The 19,704-nt window shown below is 37.0% G+C and overlaps 1 protein-coding gene across 33 annotated transcripts in view; it reads right to left on the reverse strand.

The window, feature by feature from the left end:
* The window catches only part of ZBTB20 (zinc finger and BTB domain containing 20), a 1,063,249-nt gene that overhangs the window by 161,120 nt on the left and 882,425 nt on the right, over positions 1 to 19,704 (reverse strand). Inside the window, exon 1 of one of the 33 annotated variants that reach the window (XM_056797150.1) lies at positions 15,403 to 19,704. This exon is cut by the window's right edge and continues 2,434 nt beyond it. The exons of the other annotated variants lie outside the window; for them this stretch is intronic. The gene's annotated coding sequence lies outside the window, so the exon portion shown is untranslated. The remainder of the gene's footprint in view (positions 1 to 15,402) is intronic. 33 annotated transcript variants of the gene reach the window in all.

The following is a 19,704-nucleotide window of genomic DNA, read 5'->3' on the forward strand; positions in this document are numbered from 1 at the left end:
GGTTCTCAGTTGCCACTGTCTCCTCCAACTAAGCAAATTATCAAACTTTGTTGAAGGGATCAAAAGTGTCTAGTGATATAGGAAACAATAAAAGGTTATTGTGATACCAGGGAATGTAGACTATGATAGATGTATCTGAGGTGATACATCTATAATAGATGTATCAGTGGGCTCCAATGTACAGCTGAGTTAACCACAATAACTATTTTCAGTTTGGGGAAAAAAAAAGAGAAAACAGGATAACCAGGTCACAGCTCAAGAGAAATTCACTTGTTCCACTGACAGTACTCTATACTGGTTCTTTTCTAAAATGCAGGATTTATTATTCTAATTTCAAGCTATGACTTCATTCTCCATTGGATTTAAGTTGACCTGAATGCTTAGAATGGGTAAGGAAGTAGCTATTAAAAGGCTCGTGGTCATGCTACAAAATCGCATTTTTTCCATTCACCTGCCTTTTCCACATTATTGTCATTTCACTGAGAGAGAGGTGTATGTGTACACGTGTGTAGACAGACTCATAGTGTAGGGAAAAGGAGAAAAAAGAGATGAAGTACCCATTGATAGCAGAATAAAAATGATGGTAACATAACTGGCATATATATACCCCTCCTCCCTATCTATCATCTCTCAAGGATTTTTTGCATCTCAGACACCCTAAATACTTCCCTTCCTTAGCATTAGAAGGTAAGCTACTTGTGAGTAGAGACTTTCATTTTTTGTAACTGTATTTCTAGCACCTAAAGCACATATAAAGTGCTTAATAAATGCATGTTGAATAATTGCCTAAGTGAATGAAAACACTGTGTTATATCCATCTCCCCCAATATTTGTATATTCAATGTAGAGACTACTTTTAAGTTACCTTTAATTTTCTTTTTCAACCAGAATTACATAATGTTGCTAGACAAATAAGGGTCCTCTTAAGTTAGGGTTCTACTTATGTTATTATTGTCAAAGCACATCATTCATTTTTTAAAAATAGAATATGCTTCCTTGCTCCAAGCTACTGGTATCCATGAATGAAAATGTAACACTGGTTGAATTCTTAAACTATGTTGGAATTTTTAAAAATGTCATATTTTAAAGAAATTATCCAGTCTTAGCAAGCATACCATATTTCTTAAACTAACATGACTACCCATCACAATTGAAGTATAAAGAAAACTCTAGTTCACGAATCTGCTAATTATTCTTTTCTATTACATAATAAGATGGGCATTATATAGGTATGGCACACATACTTTTTTGTGTGTATACAAACAACCTTTAAAACATTTCTATGAAGTAGGTAGGAAAATATAAATACTCTATCCATTTGAACTGCCCTGCTCTGAATGGGGATGGGGCAATGTGACCACTTCTAAAGCATAGTGACGCTGGGAAAGATGTCTGGCTAAATGGGTGTTTGTGCCACCACTTGGTCTGAATGCTGTTACTATGGTTCACCCTCCCAAGTTGCTAGGTTCCCGACATAGGATGGCTTCTTTAAGATCCACAAGACTGCCTGCAAACTCTGCTAAATGTGGTATCTCTAGGGTTTAAAGCTGTTCTTGGATTACACTGAGTAGTGTACTAGAGAAGGCATGAGTCCACTAGAATAGAGTTGTAAGCAAAGATGAGAAAGTCTATTAAAAGCGCATTCTGTTTTACATTATGAAAGCAAGACAAACCTGAGATAGGTATCTTGAGACACCCTGTACAAGGAATCACTTGCATTGGAATCCTGGGTTCTTTTATTTACTCAACAAACTTGAGCAAGTCACTTTCTTTTTTGGAGTCTCAGTTTCCTCATCTGTCAAATGACAAGTTTGGCTGAGATGGTCTTTAAATTCATTCAGGTTTTAAGAATGAAAATTCTATGGCCCTCCTAATTCTGAGACTACATGAGTATTGAAACTCCAATGAAAAGCAAGGTTTTCTTATATGGAGGAAGCCTTTTCCTATCTCATTGTTCTCTAGAGTGACAAAGCAAGAAGCAAAAATATTAAAAAAAAAAAACAAAAATACAAACCCTTATCTTCCACCCTAGAATCAACACTGTGTATAGGTTCCAAGGCAGAACCAATGTAAGGGCTAGGCAATGGGGATTCATTGCTTTGACTGTCCCACAGCTACATAGCTAGGAAGTATCTGAGGCCATGTTGGAATATAGGACATCCTGTTCACTGAGCCATTTAGCTGTCCCTCTTTTTAAAAAAATCTTTTTAAGTAAAAGCAGCTTAATTTGGAGTTATTCTTTAGCTGTACACAGGAGTCATACAGCTTAAGTTCTTAGATCTTTGACTGTCCTATATTATTTAGGACAAATTAACTCAAAGGATGTATGTGGGATTAAGTAGTCCTTTAGTGGAGGCAAAACTGAATGCAATTTTGTTATTATAGTCAATGCTACTGACTTTGTACATTATTTATGGGATATTTAAAAACCCAAGATTTTGGCTTTCTCTTGCCACCCACAGTAGACATCTCGGCTACTACCACTTAAAATTAATTTGGCAAGCTCAGCAAAGGCAACCTTATTTTTATCTAATTCTAACCTAAGTGCAACAAAATTAGGAAGGCAAACCTGTTGCAAAAGAAATAAAATGGTGTACTGGGAAGACAATGTAATGATAAATCAATTGTTTTATATTACCTACGCTGCTCCTCCCTTCTCCTGAACTGGTGGTGCCATTATACTGGAGCTTTCTAATTAGGGGCAAGAATACAACAAACTTCTCTTGATGACATCCTACAGCCTCCATAAACCCTCTGGCATGAGAGTATTTCTGTGACTCCGGCTACTAGTTTTGTTTCAGTGATTCTCCATAAGGAAGTTATCAGTAACCTCAGGAAAGCCTCTACTGTTGAGAGCCTGACGCATCATGAGAAGCTTCCCTGACCCTGTCACAGCACAATAAAAGTCATCAATAAACTTGCTCGAGGAAGGTTTCCAGGCTCCGTCTTGGCCTGTACAAGATCCTGTCAGAACGTTGGCTAGTTGTCATCCTATCAGGTGTTGAGTCTGCACTTGTCAGTCATGTTCAGAATGATGCTTAGGGATGACACACAGTGGAATAGGAAGAGATCCAGAGCTCTGTCGTACCAGTACATTTATTGTAAGGAACTAGTTATGCTGCAATTGCTTTGCTCTTTTATATGCTAGGCAACACACCAGTGAGGATAATTCATAATGAACATATTCAACATTTTTTTCATCAGTTCAATACATTATTCATAGATATTAGAGATGGAAAAGACCTAGTAGGTTAGTGAATCCAATAATACTCCCACCACTCACATATACACCCCTACAAACACATACAAACTCACACACATCATGTTAGCACTGCCAGACAACGAACACAACTGAAATAACAAAATGGTGCAGATTTTACATGAGGTAAGTGAAGAAGCTTTGGAACATATTTTCATGACGAGTCTACTCAGCCCCTATAAATACTTATCCTTGCAGAGACGGAGGTCATTGGTTCCAGTGAGAATAAGCTGAACTTTTCTTTCAATAAGATCTGGGGTAAATATGGGGTTCTCTCATGATGAGATCCACCTCAAGAAGAAACCTGCAGGGGACACTAACATATCTATAACCAAAGTGCTCACATTTTGCCTGTGCAGTTTGGCATGGAGCTCTCTCTAGAACAATTTGAGATCTTGAAGATAAAGATTTTTTAAAATGTAGAAATGAATAGAGTTAAAACTACTAGAGAATGCTCTTTGGGATTATCTGTACTATCAAGATAGGAAAACTTTGCAGATGCTACTGTCTCTCTAGAGGAATAAATGCTTGCATTTTAATATTCTCAGCAGCTGGTTCCTGTTGAATGCCATCAGGATGATTCAGCCACCCACCAGGAACACCAGTAACAGCAAGTGCACACACAGAAATTTGCAAAACTTTCTTTCCTTGATGCCAACACCATTACTCTTGCAAAGTCAAAACTCTTATTATTGAAGAACTAAACCCAACTCTGACCCTTGATCTATTCCCAACTACCTGCTAGTCTCCCAAAGGGACAGGACTTATGCCTAATTAAATTCCATTTGTGTATTACTGTCTGTGCTTTCAGCAAATACTTTTGTCCACATCCCCTTGTTTTCCCTGAACCTTTTTCACATCATTTGTCTTCTTTTAGACTTGTCATCATTTACTGTAACCACAAAGGACCAGTGGAATCTGAGCATATTAAAGGTCCACTCTGTAGGATTCCTGTCTGAAGCACTAATGTATATTTCTATGCTCTATGCTTTCACTTTGGTAATCCCCAAGCTAGATAGCACAGTATACAGAGTGCCAAGCCTGGACTCAATAAGACCTAGGTTCAAAGTTGGGTTCAGATACTTACTAGTTGCGTGACACTCGACAAGTCACTTCACCCTGTTTGCCTCAGTTTCCTTATCTATAAAATGAGCCGGAGAAGGAAATGACAAACTATACCAGTATCTTCGTCAAGAAAACTTCAAAAAGGTTCAGAGGAGTCAGACATAACTGAAAAATGATCAAATACAAAATACAAATTTTAAAGCCTTATTGCCATAGGTACAAGCCATATGAATATGGGAGAAAACAATTCATAAATAAATAGCAGTGACTTTTATGATACTGGCCAACAACCACAAACTCCATTCAGGCTGATGCCTATACCACAAATCCCTTTAAAATTAGGGTAAATCTGACATTTTAAAAATTCCCCCAAAAGGATGTTATCTACACAAAACACATCTATTTTCCCTACAAATCTCCAAAGAAAATCTGAGGACAATCACTGTAAGAACTCAGATGTCCTGAAACACAGGAAGAAAGGTAAAGAGCATCAAAACATAATAGATTCAATAAATACAAAATCTTGACCTGATATCCCAAGTGAAAGTATTTAATGAAGGATATGGTCAAATAAACTTACTATGCATATCAACCAGAACAATTAAATGAACCATCTGGAAAGTAAACAAGGACAGTCCTTAGGATGGTCCTGGGTATGAGTACAGAGCTCCAGCACATGATTGTATTGATAGTTAACACATGCCATCCATGTCTAGATATCAATGGGCTACAAATGCTGCCTTTGTGATGTGGATAGGTGAGGACGCTGGTCCTGTAGCCTCCTGCCTCTGGGTTTATGATTCCTTATTGAGTGTACTTCTCCAGATTGGAATAAACTCTTAGATCCCCCTGAGCTGTATGGACCCAGCCCCTCGGATCACAGCTGATCCCTGGATGACCTTTGGGATAAGACATAAAACATCAAGAAGGGAAGCCATATGAGAAGAATTCCTCCCCCCAATGATCAGTTGACTATGTGATGTCTTTTTGCCTGGGTTGATTCCGGGGAGGTACGGAGTGAAAATATGACCAGAAAGGAATGCTGGGGAGGAAATGGGGATCTCATTTCTGTTGAGTTGCTGAAATGGATGGGCCTTCCATTCTCTTCCCAGATCTTCTTTCTTTCCCTTGAGGTTTCAATTCTCCACATCCTTAGTAGTCTTATCATTTAGCCCTATTTATGCATAGATCATAACAAGAAGATGAGTGATTCTTCCTTTACTTTTCTTCCTTGATTTTCTCTTAATTAGCACTTCCTAACACTGCCCACCTCATTTTATTCTCAGGTGTTAAGACAAGGACAATAATGTGGCGACTTAGAGAGAATACTGCCCTGAGAGTCAAGAGACATAGGTTCTTTCCAGACCCTGTTGCTAAGTAGCTCTGTGACTGGGGAAGGTAACTTAAGCACTTTTGGCCCTTGGCTTCAAGTGTAAAATGGAGTTAGAGTCGACAAATTCATTAAAGCTCTCCTGCAACCAATATTGCAATTCACTTAACTCTCTCTTCAAGACACCTAATGAATTAAAAAATAACAATTAACAAACTGGAAAACTAATAAAAACTATACAAACTTTGTAAACAAATGTCTGTGTAAGTTCTTTATTATCATTTTCATGATGAACAATCCAAATGCACACTATTGTTATAATACAGAATCACTGAATTGTAGGACTAGAAGAGCTATTTTATAAGTCATTTCCTTTAAGTCTCTCACATGAGCCCAAATAGGTTGTGTGGTTTCTCTCAAGGCTATGCATCAAAGTGAGTGATGACCAAGGCCTGCATCAAGGACTCTTGGTCACTGATCCAGTCCTCTTCCCTTACCATCATGCTGCATCCCGTAGGAGTGAATTTTCCATTTGGGATAAATTCTACTGAGAAATACTAACTTTTATTCTATCCTTAAATAGGTTGAATTTTTAATTCAGTATCATTTAGTACTTTTCCACTATGCTTTTCTCTTATCTGTTTACAGTAAGTATGATCTATACTTTTCAAAATTGGTACCCACTCATCCTATATCTTCAGCTAAATTAAAAATACTTTCTCAATGGTTATATTTTTAAGAGACGGCTTTCCCCCCTTAATCAAGAAGGTTTTTTTCATTACATTTAGATAATATAAAATTTGCCAGTCAACTAACTCAGGGAAACTTGCAGCAAACCATACATTGGAGGAAAATCATATGCCTTCTATGGTCTCCACCTGGGTAGGGGCTTTGAACCGTGCCTTAACCCTTAAGTTCAAATTTTCTTTGCCTTTTATCCTAGTCATAGTTGGCCCTATTCCCAGCATGCCTAGGAAAGGTGATGTGTATGTATACATGTACACATGTTTAAAATTTGATAAGTTAGGCAAGCTCTAGCTTGTTTTCAAAGAGATATTAAGACTCTTCTACAATGGCCAAAAAGTACTCTGTTTCCATTGCCCTTTTCAAACAGCTTGAAAAACATTATTTTTACTGTGGCTAAAGCCCATTATACTACAAAATTACAAAGGCTGTGGAAGGGCAATATAGATGCCACCTTGACATTATGTATTTTCCTTAAATATGTTCTTTGCATGTGCTCAAGGAAGATAGACATGGCCGAACAAATTCTGACATTTTAAATACAGGGGGTTTCATTTGACTAAACTAGAAGGACAAAGACAAAAATATATAAGAAAGAGGGAGATATTAAAATTCCATCGTAGCTTTGTTGATGTTTACATTTTCAGATTTTATAAAGATACCTTATAAAAGATCCATTCACTTATCTGCAATTTTAATCAAAAATGATGGGTTTCAGGTCTGGGAGTGGATTACAGATTATTCTCTCCTGGTTATTTTTGGCCCTAAGTATATTGATCATTTTATCATTTTTCTTGTTTTAAACTGCTTTAAACACAGCACAAATGTTATTCTCATCATGCCAGAAATGGGTTTGGAATTGATTTTGAGTTTCCATCAATTTTACTCTTTGCTCCCTATGAGCTGTTTTTCACTTGTTTAAATGTGAAAGAATAGTTTTGTTCAAAAGATGTCAGAGTACAACATTCAGAGATCTTTAGCTGGACAAGAAAATACAGCATTTTATTTTGGAAAAAAAAAAAGAATGAAAATCTTTGAGTATACTTCCATGGACTTCATTCAAATTAGAGAGAAGTCATCCATACAAATGTAGTTTCAAGGGCTTCCTGCCCCCATCCCCCTTCTCCCCCTTCATGTAAGTGTTGAACAAAAGCATGTATCTTCCGAAAGGCCAGCCTGATTGGTCCAGGTTGGCATTGTTTCAGTGTTTGGCCTACGGCGGCTGCTTAGGAATAATTTCGTCTCATCCTCTTTATTTCCCTGGACTGGATCAGAATCAGACACGTGGTATGCAAAGGAAATCCAAGTCCTTTAAAAATGCTATTTCTTTCTGTATCCAAGCCAACCTTAGTTCTACTTTGGCCAAGTGATCTTATCAAGATTTAACAAGAGATGTTCAGTAATACCTCCAATCTGTGAGAAGAGATTCTACTAAAGAAGATAATGTATTATAGACAACACATACATTTCCCTCGCAGCATTAGGAAAAGACACAATCAAACTTATTCTGAGGAAGATGCAACAGTGGCAGGAAATTTCTTGGTAATTATCATTTTCAATTAATTTTGAAATAAACAAGTAGGATGTTCAATTGCATAGGAGTTTTATATGAAATTTAAGTAACATATTATTTAAAAAGTGGAATTGATGGGAAATACTTTGGAATTATTGCTGGAAATATTGAATTCCCATAAAAGCCCCCTAACCAACCCAGTTGCTTTTATCTCCATTACATTGCAGAACTTGAGACATTAGAGCTAGGTACTACAGGTTATGTACAATGAAACAAAATGTTTAAGCAGGTTACAAATTCGATTGTAGATTCAAACAGAAGTCATATAACAGCACAAATAGCCTAGATCATTTTTAGCAAATGCAACCCTGATAGCTCTATACATTTGCTATTTTATCCAATTCCCCCACCCCAATCCTTCAGTACGGTGACTTCTGAGGTTTAATTAACGCTATAGGATACCACTAAATATAAAGAGAAATTTAGAACAGACAGAAGGAATGACTTCTTGTCTTAAGGTCCAGGAGATCAGGATACATACTCTATTTCCTAGAAAAACTCTCAAGAAATCCCAGACCATAAATACCCAAGAACCAAGTTTTACATTTTAAAGATGACACACCCTGAAGCACAGGACTCTCTAAAACCAGAATGGGACATTAGCTTAAATAAAGACATAGAGGGAAGAGCTCCACCTGCTGAATTAGTTAAAACACTCTTAGTATCTAAGTATTCCCAATGACCTACCCTCAGCTACATCTGAGTTCTAACCCTGCCTCACTAGTTGGTAAGGTATGAAAAGATTACAGAGAAAGGCGGGTCAGCCACACACTAAGACTTTGAGCCTCATGCTATTTTGGGTAAGTTGCCAGTACTATGCATTCTTTTCTCAAAAGGCCCTTCTCTCCCTGCCTGCCCCCCCCCCCAACCCCTCCAGCACAAAGCTTTTCATATTTAGATATTAGAGAACTTTGAGATGTCACTCTTTTGTGTAGGGAGCAAAGGGAGCAGGTTGGTTGGTGAAGGGAAAGTTGCAGACTTGGTACATCTCGCAGAGGCTAAACAGTACAGGTAAGGCTGGTGAGAGGAGAGGAGAGAAGAGCTGGCTTGGATACTCTCTAGGTAAGCATGTAGTCTGAGGATTTATTCTGTGCTCTCCAGCTGTACAGTGTTGTTGTGGCACTAGGAATTTTGTTAGAGCTTCTGAAGATTATGAGGATATGCTTCAGCAAGCCAAAAAAAAGGTCACAAAGGAAAAAATGGGGTGCGGGAATGTTTAGTAAAAAAAACAGCTGATCCTCACTAGGGAAGAAAGCCTTTACAATACATCACACAAATTTACTTTGGTTTTCCCTTGTTCTCTGGTCAGAAAAGTGATCACATCATCTCGATTGGGGGGGGGGTTAGTTATAATGGGATGAACAAGGGAGTGACAAGGTAGAAATTTCTAACACTTGTTTGTGGGTTTTCTAGAACATGCCAAATTTAAAAGTTTCTTTCTTTTTTAGAATCCTAAAGATATAACTAAAACAAACAAAAAAAAAACTGAAAAAAACTTCTAGTTGGTTCAAGAAAGGATCTTAAACATAGGATCAGAGATTCAACAGGAAAATCCAACCTATTAAAGGTGAATATATTATCAACAGATATGTTTGGAATGTGGGCACGTTAAGATCATAGCATGCATTATGAACTGAATTAAAATAAGTTACCAGAATTTATATATTTCAACAAGTATTTGCCCATATATGCAAAAATCTATATGGCTGCAATGGTATGGGTATTTTTAATTGGGCCAATAAATCAACAAAATATAAAGTTGGATATACATTATAACCGTGCTTCATTTTGCATAATAAGATTCTAAAAATATACATATGCAAATGTTTATTCCTATAAGTCATACCTACTTAAGATATTAATGGCCTATGTCAGGTTTTATAACTCAAAAATCAAACCTTTGACTTATTTTAAAATTTGTGATTCAATTTTCAGTTTTAACCTTTCTATTTTCTATTTTCTGACTTGTAATTTTCTTGACTTGTTTTAAGGTGTTAAAAGAAAAACAAAATATTAAAACATCACCTACCTATCAGTATTTTGTCAAATATTCCATTGTCATTTATTAGACTAGGCAGTCCTCAAAAAAAAAAAGACAAACAACAACAGCTAATTGGCTTTTCTTAAAGCTTTAAGACAACTTCACCCTTCAGTTGAGAACAGGTATGAAAAATCTCACCTCAAAAGGTAATTTGTTTGCAAAGTTATGAATGTCTAAAAAGGGGTTATGAGCACAAAAGCTCTATCTCTGTCATAATTATAATACAACAGCTAATGAATGAGTACATTCTGGCAAGGATAAATAAAAAATTCTAATGATTGACAGGGGCAGCGCAATATTAGAGAAAATAACCAAATGAATAAATATTAAATGGAGTTAATAAAGATAATACATTTCAAAAAAGGAAAAGTTATTTAAAATTACTAACAATAAAGTATATATTTCAATAACAAAAATATAAATGGAAAATACATGTCTCCAAAAGCTGCCAGGCTACATATTGAGCCAGAGGAAAACCTGCTTCTTTTGTCTTAGAGAGCCCTTTTGGATTCCTGGCAGGAAAAAAAAAAGGTTACACAAAAGATACATGTGTTCCTATTCTGGTATTATGCAGGCCCACCTAGATTTAGCTTTCAATTCCAGATGAGATCAGGCATGTTCAGACTAGCACATCTCTGCTCTGTTAAGCACATAGCTTCTGCCACTTTAATGACACATTCCTATCTCCCCAAATTTATTTGCAATAGATGCCTTTAAAAAATTGCAAAATTCCTATCTGAGTTGATTATCTCATTTACTTTTAAAAGTCCTTGGCTACTGTGCTAACACCAAGTTTTAAAGTTAACGGAGGTTACTTCTATACAAAAGGAAAGTTGAACAGTACTTACCCTAAGTATTTAACGTGCAAGCTTTAATGGGGGAATATACTTTAGCTACATGGTATCTAGGAGGGTGTCCAGCTTTAAACCTCAGCTCTCTCCCTTCTCCTTACTGGAAAACTGAGTAGCTCTGAGAAGGCTCATACAAACCACCAGCCTTACCTGTGGCCATTCAGAACATTGCACTTTGGAGTGTGTTAAAAACTATGAATAAAGTCACATACAGCGCATGCTCAGGAGACAATTGAAAAAAAATCATAACATTTTTTTTTCAAAAAGCAATTTCTTCAATTGAGGCAAAACTAATGTTTTTAAACTATGCCAGGCTTAGCATTCGAGGTCAAAGCTATTTTCATGTTTTCTATTGCCCAAAAATGGGTCTGAAAAATTTTAACTGAATAAAAACCAAGTTATTCCTTCAACCCACTTTGGATAGCCCTAAAAAGGATCCAGTGATTTTTCTCTGAAGTTTTAACATTTCACCTCTGGTTAAGGTAACGTATAAAAAATTTCAGCCCTGAAAAAAGATTATTTCAAAGAAAGTTACAAGGAGTTACAAATTCAGAGCTCAGAGAGATTATTCGTCTCAAATTTAATTGAAATACTGTTGTCATCACACAAAAATGATTCCGTATACAACTACAAACATATATTTATATTAGAGGTTAAGGTAAACATAATGAGAATTATCTAGAATTTTTTTCAAGTTAAAATCAATTTTGTAATTTTTTAGGGAAAAAGCACATGGAAAATTTCAGAGAACTGAAAAATAATGTCAGTACAGTTCATTCATTTTTAATAGTAGGCATAGTAGGGAATATAATCACATATCAATTAGCTAAACGGCAGGTTATAAAAATAAAATTTTTATAAAAGGCTTTATGAAAGGTTTTAGATTACTAATTGCAGCAGGAATATCTGTGTTAATCTTGACTCCAAATTCCTTTCTTTTTTCCCATTAGCAGCCATAAACATTGCATTTTACCTTCTATCCCCAAACCTTGCCTGACCAGTAAGACATCATTTAGTGCTCATCTGAATCTCTTACCTAATTCCTAAGTCACTGAAAGAATTTAAGCAGCTTCCTTAATTTCCAGTGATGCTCATCAGGACACATAAAAGCCCAGAAGACAGATTACTTACTACTCTCCACGAGGCTTTCAAGTTTAGTTGATGGGGCCAAAAAATCAATTTTTAAAAAGTTTATAAAAGTGAAAGTAATGCTGGATAGGTTAGAAGAAGTTAATTATACTCTGAAAGTCCTTGCAACCTGACACAGGTGTTTCCTAACTTACTCCACTAGAAAGGCTGATGAGGAAGAGGGATGTTAAGTGGAGGGTATGGGGCAGAGATAACATAAAAGAGATTCTGGAAATGAAGCCTGATGATGGACATGTTTAAAAACCTCCTGAAAAAGAGTCTAAAATGGAAATTTCTTCCTGGCAAATGATTAAAACTGTATATTGAAATAATTAAAGCTTTTTCCTTAAACATTTCCTTAACATTAGCATCACAGAACAAAAAAGAAGAGATAAAGAAAATACACACTCACACACACACACACATGCACATATGGACATACACAACTAGCGGGTGGGGGGGAGAAGGAAATTAAATAAAAGAAAACAAACAGAATCCTAACAGGCCATTCTCCTAAAAGGAGTCCAAATAAAAAGTCATATGATATCTGATAGTGCAGGACACGTCGCCAAGAACTGCAGCGGATTGCCTACAGGAAGAAAGAGCCAGTGTGTTCCTGCTCAAAGAGCTTTTCTTTCCTCATTCTCTCTCTCTCTCTCTCTTTTTTTTTTTTTTTTTGCTTTTCTCCTCTACTGTGAATGTGTTACTCTCAGGTCAGGTCCATGAAGAATCCCAGAAAGACAGCTATCATCTTTCGCTGTACTTCTGGCAACAGACAGCTGATGGAAGATACCTTCTAGTTGAGATCGAGAGTCTGTGGAGCTCTAAGTACCAACTCTCTTCCTTACCCCTTTTCCCTGACCCTCTGGTCACATAAAAAAAAAAAAGGCAAATCTAGTTGTCTACAGCAACAAAAGAGTTTCAGGGGGGAAAAGCTCTTGCCTCCAAATGTGAAACTTTACAGTCCGACTTTCTTCTCTCCTGCTTTGTTGACTTTCTTTGAAAAGTGTTTCCCACTAATACCTCCTCAAGCAAAAAAAAAAAAAAGCATAGCAAAACAGTTTAAATACATATATTTTAAGAAATCTGACGGTAACAGGATTATGTATTCTCCTAGAATCCTGAAAAAAATTATAGCTGTAAAATCAAGCCACTAGGGAAAATTTTAGATTTCCCCAAAGTTCTCCTAATTCTAATGCCTTTAAACTCCCAGCACTGGCCATCTATTCTCTTTCGTTCTCTCTCAATGAATATACACACAACTAAGGTTTCCCTAAAAGACTCCTCCTTATCAGGTTACTCTTAACATAAGACACTCACACCTCCCAACCAGAAAGATATTCTGACTATGCATTTCAAAATGCAATGTAATACATTAGAATCCCAAGAAACAGTTATATAAATGCATTATATAAATGTGTAAAAATATGTTTATATTTTTTCCTCCATTCTTGATCCATCTCTCCAGGGATGTTAACAATTTTCAATGCATGGGATGGGGGAAAAAGAGTTTTGGTATCCTGAAAACAACTGTCATAACTGCTTTCTGCATGGTAAAATAGTTATCTATAGTTCTGTTATTTCATATTATATATGTTTAAGATTTGAGGGGAGAAGGATATGCCATTTTGTGCAGGTTTTTATATTATTATGTGTTTATTATATACTTTTAAATATTTTAAAATGGAAAACAAAGGTAATATATAAGAAAGACTTAGAAAAGTAAAATTTTCTTGAGTTTTTGATTAAACAATGTAGAAACATGAGCCTCAGTTATAAGAACAAATATAAAAAATAAACTGAGTATGAAATTGTGGCCATATTTTTTCACATGAATACTGCATATGATTCAAATTTTAGCATCTTTTTTGGTTGTGTTAGAGCATTAATTTGTAAAAAAAAAAGGTGGTCTATTTGCTACAAATGAAAATAGTACATGAAAGAAATATTCAAAAATGAAATGGATACAAGTATAAATCTAAAAACAAATTGAACTATTTTGAAACCCTTACAGAAGTGTGGCAAGGATAGAGAAAGCAGTCTCTCCAGAGGTATGTTGTCAGTTAGGTAATTAGGCAGAAACTAAAATAAAAATACCCCTAATTCCCCACTACCTTAAAAAATGGATACACTTAGCAAGTGATGCCCTTTAAGCAAATGGGCACAAAAACTGACATGAATGAATGGATATGTTCCCCTTCTGAATTTTGAGAACCCATATTCCCTAAGAAATGATCAACTTTTTACTTAAGTAGCAGAAAGTGATAGATGCTCTCTCCCCTATGACTTGATTTTCTGTGTAGTTTTCCTTTTCCTCTACAATATTTTAGAAAATAAGGAAAGACAGAGAGGTGAGGCAGTGATTTAGGGGGTGAGAGAAGCTGCATCCTGAACAACTTTTATTGTGAAATTAAAAATAGCATAAAGTCGTTATAGGAACAATTGGATTTAGAGAGATTATATGAGAAATGAACAATATAAAAACTCAACTGATCTTTTCCTCTTCTTTTAAAATTTTACAGATGGGGGGGGGGAGATAACTGAATGTCTTTGTGTCTCTATAGAGCCAATGTTCTGTTCCTGTCCCTTTTAAGGAAAAAAACTAATAAAAATAGAAAAACATATATCAGACATTAAGCTCACTCCCCCCTTTACCCCCCACCCCCTTTCTTTTGTAAAGAACTCTTTGTTCTCTAGTGAAAATGCTGAAAAATCCCCGGGCAGCGACTCCCTGAAACAAGTGCAAAACACTTAGAGGCTTTTGGGCTGGCTGGGAGCCAGAAACCCTCCCGCTGTCTGGTTAGGAGGAGAAAAAAAAAAGGGAGAGAGAGGGAAAGAGAGAGAGAGAGGGATAGGGAGGGGGAGAGAGCGAGAGAGCGAGAAAGAGAGCGAGAGAGAGCAAGAGAGAGAGAGAGAGCGAGAGAGAGAGAGCGAGAGAGCGAGAGAGCGAGAGAGAGAGAGAGAGAGAGAGAGAGAGAGAGAGAGAGAGAGAGAGAGAGAGAGAGAGAGAGAGAGAATTGGAGCTCCCTTTAATAGACATAGGAAGCAGCTTTTTTTCTTTTCTTTTTTTTTTTCAAAACTGGCGGTCAAGCGTTAAGTAACTCCCTTCTCAATCCACCTGCTAGAAATGAACTTGGGTAACCCCCCGGGGGTGCACAAAGACGGGGAGACAGTAACATATTCCATACTCTTCCCCCCCCCCCGCACTGCTTCCATTCTTCCTGCTCCCATCACATAAATGCCCATAGCTTCTTTCCTCCCGACCCCCAACAGCCCCCAACAGCAAACATCGCAAAATACAAGCTTATGTCTCCCCCCTCCCTGTCCGTCCATTCTCCCCCACCAAAAAAATCCCCAAACGCTTCCATCTCGGTTGCGACATGGTGATAAGGGGTAGCGAACATCTCATACCTGGTGTGAATGCTAATCAGTCAGGAGTTCTCCTTTTCCCAAGACAGGGAACTGTTTCCTTCCAAATTTATTAGAACCTCCTCCACTGCCTCTTTGAAAAACCTTCTTTGTCACCCTCTCCCAAGTCCCGATACTTCTTTAAAAAAAAAATGGCTTCGGAGCTCCTTCTATTCTTGATATTGATTCTCTCTCTCTCCCCCCACCCCTCCTCCTTTCTCCTGTCTCTGTCTCTTCTGAGTGGTCTATTGATAAGTCCCTGGAGGCACTGGGTCAGCCTGCCCGTAGGAAACCAGACACAATGCACAAATCTCCGAGTGCCATTCTGCCATCAGCAAGCAGACCACGTTTAGGAGAGAGAGAGAAAAAAAAAACAGTAGAGCAAGAGACAGGGGGGGGGGGTGAGAGGGAGAGGGAGAGAGAGAGAGGAAGGGAGAGAGAGAGAGGGAGAAAAGGAGGGAGAGAGAGAGAGAGAGAGAGAGAGAGAGAGAGAGAGAGAGAGAGAGAGAGAGAGAGAGAGAGAGAGAGAGAGAGAGAGAGAGAGACGGAGGAAGGAGTGTGTGAGAAAAAGACTGATTGGAACAGGAGGGAGGGAGAAAAGGAGACAGAGAGAGAGAGAGAGAGAGAGAGAGAGAGAGAGAGAGAGAGAGAGAGAGAGAGAGAGAGAGAGAGAGAGACACTGCCAGTCAGGTTAATCATCCCTACTTTAATTAGCTGTTCGGCTTAGACATAAAACAATTGAATTTGAATGATCTGTCAGCAGGCTCGGCTGAACCAAAGGGGAAAAGCGAATATTACAAAAAGACTGTTGGTGTGTTCTGATAAGCAATACTGCTCGTACAGACAAATCCTCAAAGGGGGAACTATTAAAACTTACAACCAAACAAAAAGTACAAATACAAATGGCATATATAGAGGCCCTCTCTAAAAGATGGAATTTCCTCCTTTTCTTTTATGAACCAGAAATGTTTATGTGCAGGTGCAAATGTATAAAGGAATACAGGGAATATATGAAAGTTTATTAACGATGGTTGATTCTACCAGACAGATGCTGCAGAGACAAGACAGGTACAGAGACTGATACTGAATCTAGATCTTAGAGGTAGATGGATGCTCCGGTCAGCTATCAGCTGAGACAAATTCTGGGGGCAGGCAAACAGGCAGACAGATTTCAGGCACAGCACACTTTTGTCTAAAAAGGCAAAAGTTCTGATGATTATATCAGAAAGGTGCAAAACAATCTATTCATTCTACCTTTCACTGGTTGCACTCTAAGGTGTAGGTAAAATGGATTAATCCTAGTGACAAACAGTGCAGGCAAAATGCTTCATGGCAGACACTGGAGACATTTAAGGCATTACAAAGGCTGTTAGAGAGATAGGCATCTCAGAAATGATCTCATTTAATCCCTGCATTTTACTGATGGGGAAACTGAGGTCCAGAGGGACGGAAAAAACTTGGCTAAAGAAACAAACCAGGTTAATGATGGAGTCTGGACTAGAACCTATCTCTTAACTCCCACTTCAGTGCTTTTTTCCACTTTGCCATTCTATGCCTTGACATTCTCAAACTGGCAAGACAAATAGCTGGGCGAAAGCCATCTTCCCTCTAAAAGAATGGGAGTTTATAATCTGGCAAATTAGACCCTGCTCAGGTCTCTTCCCTGACTTCAAGATGTCAAAATAGTTGAGTGGAATGACTTTCTTTTCATTTGGATGCTGGTGGTAGGGAATCATGGAGCAAATCAGTAAGACCAAAGAATCACAATGCTTGTAGGGTCATACAACTCACATCCCATTCCAGAATGGCCAAGGTTGGTGAACTAATCTGTAACAACCTTGCTTGGGATTTATAATTCACTCTATGAACATCTACTGTATGTTACCATTTGAAGAGATGGATTTCTCACACAGTCTAATTTCTAAAGAATAGGAACACTGAGGGTGAAAGAGAGAATCCTTTAGTCTTAAATCACTGACAAGAAGATTGTAAACCAGCTGTGGGCAACTTTTCTTATATTTCGATGGTTAAAAAGCTAATAGGCTAGCAATAGAAGAAGTGTTATTTGCCCATGAATTTAAAGTTACCTTCTTTGGTGCATGTGACAGTTTTTCAGTTAGGATCCTCTTCCTGAGAATAGCTAACTAAAGGACCATTTTTTTTAAAGGTGGCAGCATGGAGAAGAGGGTTTATAAGGTACAAGTTGCTTTAGTAAAGAAAGTGGGTCATCTGGTGTTATTAGAAATTGGAAAATTAAGTTCCTTTTCCTAGGACAAGAATTATGGTACATATAAAAGAAAGGAATGTCTCTCAGCAATGCTGCAAAAACTAAATTGTTTCTTAAGGAAGGGAAGAGGGGGAAAACAGGAAAGCAGGGCCACTAGAAGTATGCTCAAAGGACAAATAATCTAGGAAGAGTCATAGTCACAACAATGCGCATTATGACCAAGTCAATATATTCAAACAGTGGAAGTGACATGAGTAAAGCAACATGGCTCAACAGCAAAATTCCATTGATTCTGAACAACATGATAAAGATTTAAAACATTTGTTCTGATGTTGTGTAGATGCAACCTAAATCTTGATGTAGCTTCAATAGACTGTAACAAGTTAGCAGTTTGCTGCAAATGAATACCCAGACCATGAAGATTCCAGCCAGATGATATATTTAAAGAAGTACAGCTTATATTTGTTCCATTAAAAAAGTGGTATAATACATAAATAGAACTCTGTTGTAAAGGGTGAGAGGAGATAATTAGAAAATTCAGAACTCAACACTGTTTGAGTCCCAAACTTCAAGGATCAGGTCCACCATCCACAGTATTTTAATTTTCGTTTTCATAAATAATAGTAAATATTTTGTTGAATCACCAAGGATTATTTTGCGTTTTGATTGCATACTTGTGAATATGGGGTCCAATACATAGAGTGCTTTGCTTTTGAGAAATGAATAACATGAAAAGGGATGGTCGTGATCATTCAGGGCAGTTAGATACTTGATGGTATTTTTAGCACTATGAGGGTAGTGTTAACATATGGGTTATTAGTTGGCTTAATTCCAGTTTGGATAATTACATCATGTCTCTTTAATTTTTCCCTGAATATGGCATTCTTCACTTCCTGTCATAAATATTTGTGTACATTTTCAAAGCATATGTATGCACACATACACACAATCGTGTTTGAAGTTTGCATAATTATTTAGAATACTTAGAAATGAAAGGTAACCATATAAATCTAAGATTTTGGCTAATCAGTTATCAAAAGAACATATTTTCAAACCATATTCTTGATGACAGCATTCTAGTCTTGTTTCTTTTAACCATCAGATATCCCAAAAGCTGATGACTTGATCCAGATAATCTGGTTTCCTTTTAGTATTGTATATAGCTTCTAGTACAAAAAAAAATGGCACTGAAAACTAGAAGTTCTTAGTGTGGTAAGTCAAGAATAGATCCAGAACTGAATAACTGATGAATAATTCCATAATTTTCAGAACATTTATTAATCTAGCTTGCTTCTTCCTTTCTCTTACTTAGTTTACTTATTATAACAAAAGAAATGTACACGAAGTCCAGTTTAATAAGCTGAATTAGGAAATTTTGTTAAAAATTAGAAACAAAAATAACCCAATCCCTTCCACAGAAGAATACTGGCTCGCTAAGACAGGGACTCTACCTAAATGACACCAAACATATGGTAGAAAAGTGAAAAATTCAGTCAATCATCCAGATGTTGTTAGGTAGACAAAACATTTAGAAAACTGAGTTATTTTCCTGTCTTCGATCAGCTCTTCTAGCATGGTATAGCCAAAACCACAGTATTGGAATCTTTAGGGAGTCTCTTAAACCTTTCTTAAAGAAGAAACTGAGAAATTCTAACCAACAATCATGAGATGCCTATTTTGTTGAAGATAAAAATGCTTCTTTACAACCAGTGAAAAATATGAGTTAGATCAGAAAAAGTTGGAAATACCATAAGAAGGAGAATGTAGGGTTAATTTATTTACTATGAATGAGGCTTATTAAACCTCAACCTTAATTCAAAAATTTAAGCCTACTCTGCACATAATAATAAAATGCTATAATTCAAAATACGGTGTGATTTGCTTTGCTTTTGAAGCACCTTTTTTGGTTTAACTCTCAAAGCCTTTTTTCATATGAACTTCATTCAAATGATTCTTTCCAGCCCTCTGTAAATTATCTTGTAAAGTTGGTTTTTGTGAGATGGTCCCTAATGCTCTAAGGAGATTTAGCATCATCCTATTTCAATCTCTCTCTCAGTACCTACACCCATGCCCCTTAT

Source organism: Monodelphis domestica, chromosome 4, assembly GCF_027887165.1.
Source record: "Monodelphis domestica isolate mMonDom1 chromosome 4, mMonDom1.pri, whole genome shotgun sequence".
Taxonomy (NCBI): Eukaryota; Metazoa; Chordata; class Mammalia; order Didelphimorphia; family Didelphidae; genus Monodelphis; species Monodelphis domestica.